The sequence below is a fragment of the Ambystoma mexicanum genome, chromosome 5q, assembly GCF_040938575.1.
Source record: "Ambystoma mexicanum isolate Mex_15411 chromosome 5q, UKY_AmexF1_1, whole genome shotgun sequence".
Taxonomy (NCBI): domain Eukaryota; kingdom Metazoa; phylum Chordata; class Amphibia; order Caudata; family Ambystomatidae; genus Ambystoma; species Ambystoma mexicanum.
In genome coordinates, this window is record NC_090933.1 from 118,127,163 (window position 1) to 118,140,809 (window position 13,647).

The window sequence follows — 13,647 nt, forward strand, 5'->3', positions numbered from 1 at the left end:
AATAGTCGTCAAGCATAACATATACCTTGTGTAAATTAAATCTATTAATGTAGCACATGCCTTCTAGCCCTCCTATACGTAGGCGACAGCATGGCATAGGTGTGTGTTGTAAGAGCGTGTTTCTGAAGAGTATGTTTTGAGGCATATGAGTATTTGTGTATATGAATTAACTTTAAAACATTTATGCACCAGACACTTACACACCAATTTACAACTCCATTACTTTTCATATAGCTATGAAAAAATGTATTTTGTGAAAGCGTGTGTCAGAAGAGAATGTGCTGCAAGGGTGTGCGTCATAGGAGCTTGTGTTGTAACTGTTATCGCAGGGGTGTCATATGTGGTTTGTCATGCGAGTGTCTTTGTGTCGCGTAAGAGCATGTATCGTAAAAGCATATATACTAAGAGCGTGTGCACTAAAGCCTGTTTTTTTTAAGTGTCGTAAGTGTTTGTGTTGTGTGTGTGTCACAAGCATGTGTTGTAAAACATCTCATAACAGCATGTCTTAAGTGTCTGTATAGTAGGAGTATGTGTTGTATTTGTGTTTGTCTCAAATGTGCGTCATAAAACCATGTGTTGCAAGAGCATGTCATAGGATCATGTGTCACAAGAGTGTCATAAGAGCATGCACTCTAGGTGCTTGTCAAATATATATCTGTGCCATGTGGGTGTCCCCAAAGAGTGTGCCAAATGTTTGTGTGTGTCATAAGCATGTGTCATAAGAGCATATGTCTTATGAGCAATTGTCTTAAGAGCGTGCATTGTAAATGTCTGTCAAAAGAGCGTGTCTCAAAAGAGTGTGTGTTTGTGTCATAATTGTGTATGAGTCTGTGCCATAACAGCATGTGTCATGTGTGCATTAGTTTGTGTCATTTATTATTCATGTGTTGAAAGTGTGTCATAAGAGCATGTGTCATTCGTTTGTGTGTGTGTCATAAAAGCATATGCTGTGTGTGTTAAGTGTGTGCATCGGAAGTGTGTGTGATTTATAAGAGAATGGGTAATAAGAGCATGTTTCGTGTGTGCGTCATAACCACAGGTGGTAAACTTGTGTTTCATAAGTGTGTGTCTTAACAGCGTGTCATAAAAGCATGTTGTGTCTGTGTAGTAAGATTATTGCTGTATGTGCGTTTGTCACTGTTAGAATAGATTTTTTAACTCTGCTGCGGTGAACAGATGTTCAGGAGGCCACCCTAGTTTAGTGAAACAGGGAACACTTCTGCAAAGTTAGCAGGACAATTCAAGGTAGCTCGGAGAACAGTCAAGGCTAAGTCTCAGGATTAGTGGGGGCTATCTGAGATCTTGGATGAGCACACGCAGAAGGACACAATAATTACTCTTAGACAGTAGTATTTCAAAAATATACAATTTATAAACACAGGTGAATAATGACGATACCGTAGACTTCACAGAATCAAATTTCACCTACTCAGAAATCTTAGATTTTATTTTTTTTGAATTGGTTCGGTAAGTAGGTACATTTTAAAACATAGATGGGGATGGAGTATGGGGAAGAGAGGGGTCTCCACCGCATAATAAAAAGAAATTGGAAGAAAATAAAATTAGAAGATTTCTCCTTTAGGTGAAGCGGGTTCGGTGAAATCACGGATATTGGAATAATGAAGAACACAGTAATAATACTACTTAAACACACACTAGGTAAAGCATTTGTAGTCACTTCAGTCAGTGCCGTAAAGTGTGGATTCCCGCCAAAACCTGTAAGGAGGAAATGCACACAAACGTACATAATAGACGACTACAGAAATGGACATCCCTAACTTAAGAAGTCCAGCTCTATGAAGATTGGAGCCTTGTGCTCAATGTTATGTTCATGCGTAAAAGCACTCATTGATGCGTAAAGATCACAAGAAACACATTTCAATGTGAAGGAAAAGTTAGAAGAGGACACTGGAGTGTGAGGAATTCAGTTCCAAGAGTCAGAGGTGAGTTTGCTAGAGAGAACAAAGCTGTCCCCAACTTTCAGACGACTATAGGAAGCAGGAGCCACCCAAATCAGGACAAGGACCACAAGGCATCCTTTGTGCCTAAAAACGGTATGGACGAACTAGGGGCCTCCGGTAAATGGTATGAATACTCACCGTCCTATAGAGGACCAGGCAGATGCTATCTTGCCAGTTCCCGCCCCCTCAACGCCATCATACTGGAACAGTTGTAAAAAAGCAATAAATGGGACGCCCTGCATTGAGTGTATGAGAGAATGTATGCACTCAGACAGCCATAGAGAATGTACCCTCGCAGTGAAAGTGTGGAAGGATGTCGCATGGAAGGATGCCACATGGAAGGTGCGTTTCGCATGCCAGTACGTCAGAATGCATCTATGGACATCATGGCCAGATGTTAAAGTGAAATCTGAGGAAGGCAAAGTGATGTCATGAATGAAAATACTTCGAAGTAACGATGTAACTGAAGCACTAAGAGTAACATGTACCTACAGTAACATAGATCTAAAGAAGATGTAGTAACTTACTGACCAATAACTGTAAATACGCAGTCATGCAAGTTAGACAGAAAAAGTATAGAAGCTTGCTATAGAGGAATATAGAACGTGGCAAGGACGGCCATAGTAGCTAAATAGGCGCTGGTTTACATTAAAGTCAACCAGGCTACCTCAGAAACAGGCTGAGGCTGTAGAATCAGGAGACGCAGAAACAATTATTACAAGGTACTCAATGTAGTGACTAACATACTCTTAGTCCCCTTTCCTCCATACTGCATGGGCATTCCTTCCAAGGGACGGCAACAGAACCTTTTTCACCAGAAAAACCACCTTCCTCTTTCAATTTAGAGGCACGCAGGGTGCGGTCCTGGGAGCATGCGCTACCCCGACCCTGCCCACCGGTGCCACTCCTCAGTCCCCAGTGGCGAATCGACAATATTTAACATTGCCTAATGACAACAGTATTATTAGGGGGGAGGATGGTGGGACATATGGAGGAAAGGGGACTAAGAGTACGTTAGTCACTACGGTGAGTAACTTGAAATTACTCTTACATCCCGTCCCCTTTCCGCCATACTGCATGGGCAATTACAACTGAATGTAGCCCCAGGGTGGAGAGGAGACCCTCCTTAAGTAAACACATTCCTTAGAACCACCTGTCCGAAGGCCGTGTCTGACTTCGAGCCAGCGTCCAAACAGTAATGCTTACAGAAACCCGAAGGGGTGGCCTAGGTGGCCGTCCTGCTTATGACTTGCCACGGAACCTGCCGCTGGAATGCGATGGCCGTGACCTTGGCTCTGAACGCATCAGCGTGCATATTGGCTGGCAGCGGCTTGTGCTGCCCCTCATAGGCCTCTTTGATGACTGCAACCATACACCGTGCAATAGAAGCCTTGGATGCTTGATAACTGGGTCTGGAGCCCCTAAAGGTGACAAAAAGTGTGTCCGACTTGCGGAAGCCCTTGGTCCTGTCCAGATAAAATTTCAGAGCGCGTCTAACATCCAGACAGTGCAAGACTTTCTGAGCCTCGACCTTGGGGTCAGCGAAGAATGTAGGTAAGACTATTTCCTCATTCAGCTAGAAAGTGGAGGGTACCATAGATAGGAATGCCGGGTGAGTCTGCAGGAACACCTTATCCCTATGGAAAGTGGTATAGGGTTCTGATGCCACCAGAGCCTGGATCTGGCTGACTCTGCGAGTGGGGTGAGTCCTACTAGCAGAGCGGTCTTAATGGTGACCAGCCTGATGTCCGTGGATGTCATTTGCTCGAAAGGTTTGTGTATCAAGGCGCCTAACACTATGTTGAGGTCCCAGATGGGGTGTGGCTTCTTAATGGGCAGGTAAAGCCTGGACAAGCCCGCCAGATGTTTGACTATAGGGTTGGAAGAGGAGAAGACTTCCTCCTTCGAATTTCTATAGGCCCCTATGGCTGCCAGATAAGTGTGACATGTGTCCACCTGTACGCCTGAGTGCGTGAGGTGTGCCGAGAAGGAGAGCACATCATCAGGCGTGCACGTCAGGGGGTCGATCTCGAGTCCGCCCATGACAGAACCTTCTCCATTTACTCTTATATTAGCTCCTGGTGGCCTTGCATCTAGCGCAATTGATGATCTCCAGGTTAGCCCGTGATAGGCTCAGCTGCTCAGGAACCACGCTGCAAAGGCTAACGTCTGAGAAGCGGGGTGGAGAACCCTGTCCCCTGCTGGGATACGAGGTGTACTGTACCCAGCAGAAGGAAAATGGGTGGTCGGTCCATCAGGCTGAGCAGTTCGGAGAACCAGGGTCTTGCCAGCCACCAAGGAGCTATCACGATGATGCTGCGGTGACAAGCTTCCTTTATCTTGCGGAGTGCCCTGGGGATCAGGGGTGTGGGGGGAAAGGCATAGGCTGTCCTGCCTTCCCATTGAATCTGCAAAGCATCCCCCAGGGAGCCAGGGCCCTGTCCCTGCCAAGACGCATACTGATGGCACTTCCTGTTCTTCCAGGAGGCAAATAGATCCACCTGAGGATGGCCCCATGTGTTGAAGACCTCCTGCAGCACCTGGTCGTTCAATTGCCACTTGTAATTGTCTGCTCTCAGTCTGCTGAGCCTGTCCGCTTCCAAGTTGGCCTCCCCAGTGCGGTGGACAGCCGTGAGGTAGATTTTTTCCAGAGCCCATTCCCACATGCTGACCACTAGGTTGAACAGCAGAGGGGACCTGGTACCCCCCGCTTGTTGACATAGTACATGCTGGTGGCATTGTCTGTCTGGATGAAGACGGTCCTGCCCACAATGAGAGGAAGGAAGGCTCTGAGGGCTAGCCAGATGGCCCTGAGCTCCAGCCAGTTGGTATGAGACTCCTGCTCCTGCCGGGTCCAGACTCTGTGAACGCTGTGGTTGTCCAGAGTGGCTCCCGAGCCCTCTAGGGAGGAGTCAGTCGTGATGGTGACCAGTGGGTGCGGTTGCCGGAAGGGCTTGCCTCTCCGCAGGTTGCAGTCCCTGGACCACCACGTGAGGTCTGAGTGGAGAGAAGGCGGTATGCTGACCAGCTCCGTTTGGGAGCCCCTCTCCTGATTCCATGAGGCTGCAATGCGCAGCTGTAATATCTTGTGTGGGGCACGGCCAGAAGGACCGCTGCCATGATACCCAGCAAGTGTTGGTACCACCAAGCCGAGGTCACTGCCCTGGTAAGGAAGTGTGCAGTAGCCCTCTAGATGGCCATAATCTTGTCCTCTGAGGAAAACACCTTCTCGGAGCACATGTCCCAGACGAGGCCCAGGAAGGTGAGGCTCTGCGTGGGCTTCAGTTGAGACTTCTTGCGGGAGATAGTAAATCCCAGGTCATGGAGCGTGTCCATAAGCGCGGAGGAAGTGTGGATAACTCCTTCCGGGGATCTCGCCCTGACAAGCCAGTCGCCCAGGTACGGGTAGACATGGTGGCCCTGCGTAGGGCTGGCACTGCATTCATGAGTCTGGTGAGGCCAAAAGGTAACACCTTGTACTGGAAATGACCGCCTATGATCCTGAAGCGTAGTAAGGAGCGATGTGACTGCCAAATCGGGACATGCAAGTAGGCATCCTTCAGATCCAGGGAGCACAGCCAGGCTACCTTGTCCAGTGTCTCTGCAATGAGTGCTGGCGTAACCATCTTGAATTCCATCTTGAATTTCTGAACCGGGAGGGAGAGGTTGAGTGTGGATAGGTCCAACAACTCTCAGGCCAGCCTGGTGGTTCTTCTGTATGACAAAAATCCATGAATAGAAGTCTAATCCTCTCTGGGAGGCTGGTACTTCTTCCACTGCCTGGCTCTCGATGAGTGACCGGATCGCCACCAACAGAGTTGCCATCCCAACCTGTGAAGGGGAGGAGAGGGTGGTATCGGTAGGCAGTACCCTGTGTATACTACAGATAGGATCCAGGGGTCTGCAAAAATCTGGCACCAGAAATGCATGTGAGAGGCAAGCCTGCCACCCACTGGAGACTTGTGTACCGAAAGGGATGCTTCATGCCTTTTTTCCTTCCGAGTCTGCCGCTGTAACGCTCACCTGGTATCCACGGGGACGTCACTCAACCTGTTCTGACCTCTTACAACCTCAAACCCTTCCCTGGAGTCTACTCGACTGGAGATTGGGCCTGAAACACAGGATTGGTAGAGTTTAACTGCCTATTGTCTCTGTGTGCTTGAACCCCTTCTTCCCCGGGGTCCAACCCTTCCCTTTGATCTACAGCTCACCTTGTTTTCTTGGAAAGTGTGCTCTCCGTCCTGCTTTCGGTGTAGGGGCGCGTTGATTGATGTGGGCTCATTGCGGCCTAGTTACTTCACTGGCAAGAGTCCGACAGGTAAGTATAATGAGTCTTTTGAACAGTTCTCTAACTTCGTTCCTTTCCTTCCTTAGATTATGTCCGGCGTCTGGGGATGGCGACGTGCTGCTGAGATGAGTAGCGCTGAAGGTGAGTGAGAACGCGATGCGCGATGCAACCCTTTCGTATTTGTATTGAACCGAGTTCTTTTCCTGTGTCTTTTAGGTGCCGCAACGTTTTCAGCGTGGATGTCGGTTATGAAGAAGAAATGCAGTGAGTAAGCGCGGTATGCGGCGCCTCTAGATGTTTCCACGCTAACCTGGAGTGTCTTTTCCCTCTTGCAGATGGATGAGAAGTTCCGGAGACAGAGTTCCCCCAGAGCGACTGGGATTCAGGTAAGCGTTTGAAGCTTGTACAGTCTTTAAAAATAAGCGAAGATTTGCTGAATGCTTACTAATGCCTTTTTTCTGTTCTTTTCTCTTTTCCTTAGGAAGCGGCGTGCCGGGATGGGATGACACCGCCGAAGATGCCCGCAGAACAGAAGGAGCGATGAATGATGGGCAGAAGCGCCGCAAGGTAAGGCTGTTCCTAACGGTGTTCTTGTTCTTGCAGGAGCTGAGCGCAGAAGATGCAGGCCTACTGGAGACCAATCCGAACACGGTGAGTGTCACGCTGCGGTTGCAGAAAACACAAAGCATGTTTCACAGCCTGGGAGTGGCTTAAATAGTCTCTGGGTATCCCAGGTGTCTCTGGGCTGAACCACACCCAAAAGACTAGACTGCACATGCAGTTCTGGGAACCAAAATATGTGGGGGCATCCATCTTGTCCCCATCAATGCACTACAAGTCCAATCCCCAATGTTATCCTATGGGAGTGAGTGAGTCTGGTGCCACAAGCGCCAAGTCTGACTCCAAGTGGGTCTTTGGAGGGATGGAGAGGCCCTTGAGGGCCATGTAGGTGATCGTGGCCTGGCTCCAGCCTGACATCTTGGAGGGCTGGGGACATGAGGGGCAGGAATCATGACAACCGCTGAGGAGGGGGACTGGAAGAAGCCATTGCTTCCCCCCAACCCCTTTTTTGTTGCTTGCACCAGTGCTGACTCGGCAAGCGGTCAGGTTGTCTCGATCTCCATTCCTGGAATCCCCAGAGTCCGGCGAATGCCCGTCCCTTGTCGGAGCATTGATGCGACTGGTTGTACGCCTTGGGCGTGGCCTTCATCTGTAAGAGGATTCAATTCAACACTACAGCTAAGTCAATGCCTAGTCTGGGATACTGAATGGAAACCCTTATTGATATATCTTTATGTCCAGTTCATGCGTTCTGGATGACTACCCCTATATAACACCCCTCTCTTGGGTCCCCCTGACCCCACTGAGCCAAGAAGTAGTTCTGTTTTGCAAGTTTAAAAGGTTTATTTGATAATTTAAAATATATATATATCACACTTTATAATAAATTAATAATTGAATAGCACACTTAATCTGATATGATAAAGATCAACAACGGAGAATCTGGCACTAGCACACTTCTTATAATCACTAATGAGTTGACATGAAATGGATAAGGTAGCACACTGGTAAATAGGAACAAAAGAAGAAGGTGGTACAAAATGCTTTATAGAGTTCAAATGGATGCAAGGTTGAATGAATGAAATGCAGTATAGAAATACTCAATATGATTTCAACAAAACAATGTAATCACTTTTCTCTGGCAATCCCCTCCCCCCCTTGATGCAAGGCAAGGAAATGGAAGGAAACACACAGTTCTCAGAAATGCAATCAAATGTGATTCAGTTCACCCCGGCAAGCTTAGACAACAGAAGTTTAAAAACACAGGCCCAAATTGCTTTGATATGTGCTGGCAATGAATTAAAAAATATGCTAAATTGCTTTTAATTCCCTTTCAGAGGTTCAGGGTGAGTGGTATCTAGTTAATATTAGTCCAGGCTCACACTAGCAATGATGCAGGGATAGTTAGCAGGTTAAACGAAATTCTGGCAAATGGAAGGCAAGCAGCAGCAGTTTTTACATGTGAAGAAATTTGCAAATCGCGGTAAAATTCGCGGATGCGCCGAGCGCTATTACAGGAGAACCACAAGGAATATCTCTATCGTTTTGGGGTCCTATGAAAGCCTAGGATCTCAGCTTCCAAATGAAAGTTACTGCAAGTCTCTAGCCCAAACGGTTACAGAGTTATGACCGATTTAATAGAGGTCGTTTTTGGTTTTGCAAATTTTAAACGCAGCACTTTTTCAGTTTTAAAATGATGGCAGGATAACACAATTTCTAAGCTACAGTTCTACTTAGGTTAAATAGATTGAATTAGATGAATTTAAACTAAGAGATTGGTTCTACACAGTTCTGCTGGGTACTCACACTATATTCTTGAATTAAATGGGCCTCGTCACGGATCTGGTCAGGGTTTTAAACTGGACTCTGGTCTGGTCTGGCCTCTGCACTTCACAGTGATCTGGGTCAGCTCTCTCTGCTGGTCTGGGTCTCTCTCTTTCTGGATCTCTGGTCTGGGTCTCTAGTTCTGGATAGATTGAAGTCTCTAGTTTGGCTCTCTGGAGGTTTGATGGAGGTAAGTATGGATTTTTCCGGCAGAGCGTCCCGCTGCAGATGGAATTGAAGGTCCCTATCTGTCCTGTCTGTCTGCTTTTATGTGTTTAGAATGTGGGTGTGTTCTAGCATCACTGACCCTACCTCTCTCTCAGCTTCTAATTGGTCAAACTTCCATTTCTTATTTGATTGGGGAATGAACTGTGAGTCAGAGGGATGTCATTTTATGGCTTGCAGATAGGACACTCCTCTGTCAGATTGCACACATTCTATATTTGATAATAAAAGACATATTTCACAGTTACACAGTTGCTTGAAATTACATATACATGGTGTGGCTGAATTTAGCCATGTCTCTGTCCAAATCTGCTGTTTCTAAGAGCTTGCATTCAGAAATGGCACATAATTGACTTTTTAACTGATTTTTCAATTTCTGACATTGACCCAACTTTACATACATGTGCGCAGGGAGTATGGACATTAACTGATGAAGTTTCAGATTTTTAACATGCATACATTTAGAGTAATATCCACTTTTCCGCTAACACCCCCCTGAACATACCACCGGTTCTAAAAACCTCTTAAACTGTGGGCAGAAAAATCACAAGAATTATGGTGTCATTTATAAAATTTTCACATGTCCGCTCTATGAGTTATTCATCTTTTTAAAGTTATGTTCTGGCTCCAAAGGGGTGTGGTTTACCCTCAGCACAAGGTTGAATTTCTGGTTTTTCCAGTTCTGCCAAGCCAGCTTGCTCTCACAGGCAGTGCTCCTCCCCTTTCCTCAGGAGGAAGCCACTTTTTACGACCATTTACGACTCCTGCCAATAAAACCTTTGCCTGAGCCAGGACAGGGCTTTGTTCACTTTCCTGCAGAGCACAGGTAATTCAATTATCAGATAGATGGCATATCCTTAGTGTGAGCAGCAAAAGGGCAGCTAGGCCTGGGAACACAGCTGTGACTCAAGTTTCACTCCTGATGGGGGTAGTTGCCAGGCAGAATTCAGTTCCTTAAGCCAGGTTTCAGATAAAATGTCACTTTTTGTTCCCCAGTTCCTGCATTCAAATAAAACTAAACATTTTTACATATGCAGCTAGAATGCTGATTCTAAGTGCAAAACTATGGCATTTCAACAGTTACAAAGGCATGTGACACCAACATAGGTCACTCATTTAATCTAAACATTTTCGATTTTAGTGTCTTTAATCCAGTGCAACTTAAACTGCTGCAATCCACAGCTCAGCCAGTCTTGTTATAAACCTTCAAGTCACTTCAGAATATCACTTTACATTGTATCCACCTCTCAGTAAGTCTTTCTTTGGCATGTTTTGGGTTCATTCATTTTTACACAAAAAAGTAAAATCTGATGTGGTTTTAAAATGCCGGCTTTTGGATAGTGGTGAGTACTGGTACTGCACCCATTTTTGGGATTTAAGAATGAATTCCCCACAATTCTAGGTTGCATTTGGCAATCAGCATTGCCATTCCCAATGGTTTCAGACTACTGTGAGGGTAGTCCAATGGTGGTTTTAGGCAGTGTCCTTCTGTGCCCATAACATCGGCAAAAATGGGTGGCAGCCTATTCTTCCTGCATTTCCCTGTGCATTTTCTGGGAAGCTCTGGCCATCATGATGTTTTCCATGTCAGTACTGCACAGTTTTGAGGTAGGGCTCGGATGCATGGGTAAATACATCCCACACATCAGAATAGATGAAGATTTCGCAGTCTGTGAGCTACTGTTCTTTTTTATCTAATTCCTCATCAGTGGTAGAGTGAAAGAGGTTGCTACCCTAGAACGGAAGGTCCAATATGCGATCCTAGACGTCAGGGTTAAACTTTGCAGCCCAAAGCCATGCCGTCCTCCTGTGGCAATGCAGATGGCCCAGCCAGAGGTATCGATGTGGGCCACAGTGCACTCCATGATGTTCTGCGCTACCAGCCTGGCTTCTCCTAGACTCGCCTTCAAGCGTGCCTGGCTCTGCACCGGAAGTTCCGGAAGGGAGTCTGCTATTTCCCGGCAAAGCTTCTGGTTAGCAGCTGCTAGCATGGCATCCACATTGGCCTGGCGCAGGTGCAGGGAGCTAGAGTACAGCTTCTTCCCGTACACCTCCAAGATCATCTCCTCCTTGCATAGCAACACGAGGATGAGGTGGCCGAGCACGACTGAGGATTAGAGTGACGCTGCAGCGATCACCAACGAATTCAGTTGAGGGTGCGCCAACAACAACAGTGTATCCCCCCTCCATCTGTCTTTACTTGGCATCGAGGCGCTGATTGACAGGTTGTGCTGAATGTGGCTTGTGGCATTGTCCAAGAAGGGGTGGCTCAACGTCCTTCTGTATCAGGATCCCTGTTTTGGTAGGGGGTCTTAGGGTGAGGACTTCTGCCAAGACCCCCTCCTCGGGCTACTCTACCTCAGGTTGAGGAAGACCCAAGTATTCTGCCAAACCTGTAAGCCTGTCGAGGAAGGCCTTTGCTGACAACGGCGTGTCAGGGTCGTCCTCCTCGTTCGTGTCCACTAGGGTGTCCGGAAGGTCCGGAGCGGTGGAGGGGTGCTGGGCACCGTGGGCTGCAGTGTGGAGACCGGAGCCGTCTGTGCTGTGGGAGACAGGGGAGCTGGAATTGAAGGAGCCAGCAGGGGCAGTGTGGGCTGCGCTGGGGCCTGTGGCGCTGGAGCCATCGGAGGAATGACTATGGGTGCCGGTGGAGTGACCGGAGGGAGTAAGTCCCTGACAGCATCCCGTAGGATGGCCCCCATCTGGGGAGTTTGCATCAGTGCCAAAACCTTTCGAAGAACCTGTCTTCGGAGGCAGAAGAGGAGGCAGGAGATATTGACAGAGTGGCTGGGTGCTGCTGAGGCCGGAGCACACTGTCTAGGTTGCAGGGGGAACCTGCCCTGCGCTGCTGATGGATAAACTGTAGGCCACGTACCTGGTTGACACCAGTCCCACCTTGAAACTCGTTCACCTGCCTGCTCTGTTCCTAGGAGTGGCATCGGACGAGCGGCCATGTTGTCTGGCGCAGCAGCCATTTTGACGAGCTGAGTGCCACGTGCCAAAATCGTGGTGCATGGCTCCCTGTGCACAGCCTCCTCCAAGACCCTTGGTGTTGGAGCATGAGGCCTACCTGGCACCAGAGGTCTAGGCATGGAAGGCGTATTGCCCTTGGCATTGTCGCCAGTAGTGCTGCATGCAGGTCGCCCCCTTGGACATAGAGCCGGTACTAGGGCGATGCCCATCGGGTGTATACCCCATACAAGAACCTGAGGCCGGTAGATAGACCAGCCTCGGTGTGCTTGCTGATACCAGAACCCAAGAGGTTCGTCCCACTTGGGCGTTTCCTCGGGAAGAGTGACCCTTACGGGGTGCAATGGAAAACAGCGGCCCTCCTTTGGGCTTCGATCTCTGTTTGACAAACTTCAAGTCCTCTGGAGGTGACCTTTCGAGGAGCTCCCTCAACCTAGCTTGCCTGTTCTCAGTTAGAGTTGAGTCCGTCCATCGCACAAGGTACAAACAGAGCGTGGGGGTCAGAAGTAGGGAAGAGCTCCTCGCAGGCTGGACACCTGCTGAAGTCGGCATGCGCCGGGGAGGAGTGCAACACCGGAGGACCAAGTACCTGAATGACATGCTGGTCAATAAAAAGTATACAAAGTTCATATGAGAGAGTGAGCAAGTCGCTAGAGGCCATGAGGAGCAACAGAACCCTGCATAATTAAATCAAATAGAAGGCTGAAATTGACAAATTTGTGGTCTCTTCACACGTGACTCAGAAGTAAAAAAACAAAGGATATTCATTAGAGCCTCAAGCTAAGATAGTGGTGTGCTCACACTCCCTTAAATGTTCCAGGACGATGAACAGGCAACAAAACAACGTCAGCTACAAACGGACGACTTTGGCTTATAGCCTACCGATGAGAGAGGATGGACTAATTGGGAAAACAGGGAGTAGTCTGATGAGATTCAAACATCCAAATTCTGTTTCATGTACGTGCCGCTAAAGAACCAAAAGGTCCAAGGTTGGGATAGCATGCCAACCAATTAGTGGGGTAGGGGACAACCTAACATACAATGTTGTATATACCAATCCACTGTTTTGTCTGTTATAATCACTAATATATGTCTTTATAGGTAGTTCAAGGCATGCTCTACAGATAAGGGGTAGCCGATGATGTACTAATCCATATATGTTCTATACGTAGATATGTTCCCTAACCAATCCCTTCCATTGATAGGTTTTGTATTTTGCCAAGTAGAATGATGTCATAGATGACGCATATTGGGGTAGAAGACCTCTATGTAATCAAATTGCTGTGTTCGAGTGCATGCATCAGTCCGATGTCTGTGAGATTTCCCTACTTTATTAAATTGACAGTAAAACAGTACTTTTCCATATTCTTTGAGTTTGTCCGATTATTTGGTTTGAGATTATTATTGTAATTCCACCTACCACAAAAGACGCTTCAAGGTGCTAAAGCACAGCCCTTAGCTCACTGCGGGCTTAAACATGGCAAGTTTGAAGAAGGTCACCTGGACTATGCAATACCCTCCTCGGTTACGTTTCAAAGTCTACAGGCGCTACGGGTGCAGATCCAATTTACATCAGGAGCTGCATCTCTCGTCACAAATGCAGGACAAACAAAACACTGATGCAGCTGGTGCAAGTCACCAGCAGCGACCTCCACTGTCGCACAGTGATGCAGGAGTACCCAGGTGTCGCAGACTGATGTGCGCTTCTCTCTCATAGCCCAAAGCAGTAGGGACAATGAGATTTTGCAAGAAGGTGCCTTTCAGTGCAAACTAGGGTTCTTCCAAAGCTCCAGTGGAAACTCGATTTAGCAACGCTCC

General features: G+C 47.6%; 1 protein-coding gene across 1 annotated transcript in view; it reads right to left on the reverse strand.

Moving 5' to 3' along the window:
* The window catches only part of LOC138497282 (dynein axonemal heavy chain 5-like), a 1,499,851-nt gene that overhangs the window by 991,971 nt on the left and 494,233 nt on the right, over window positions 1–13,647 (reverse strand). The gene's annotated exons all lie outside the window — the stretch shown is intronic.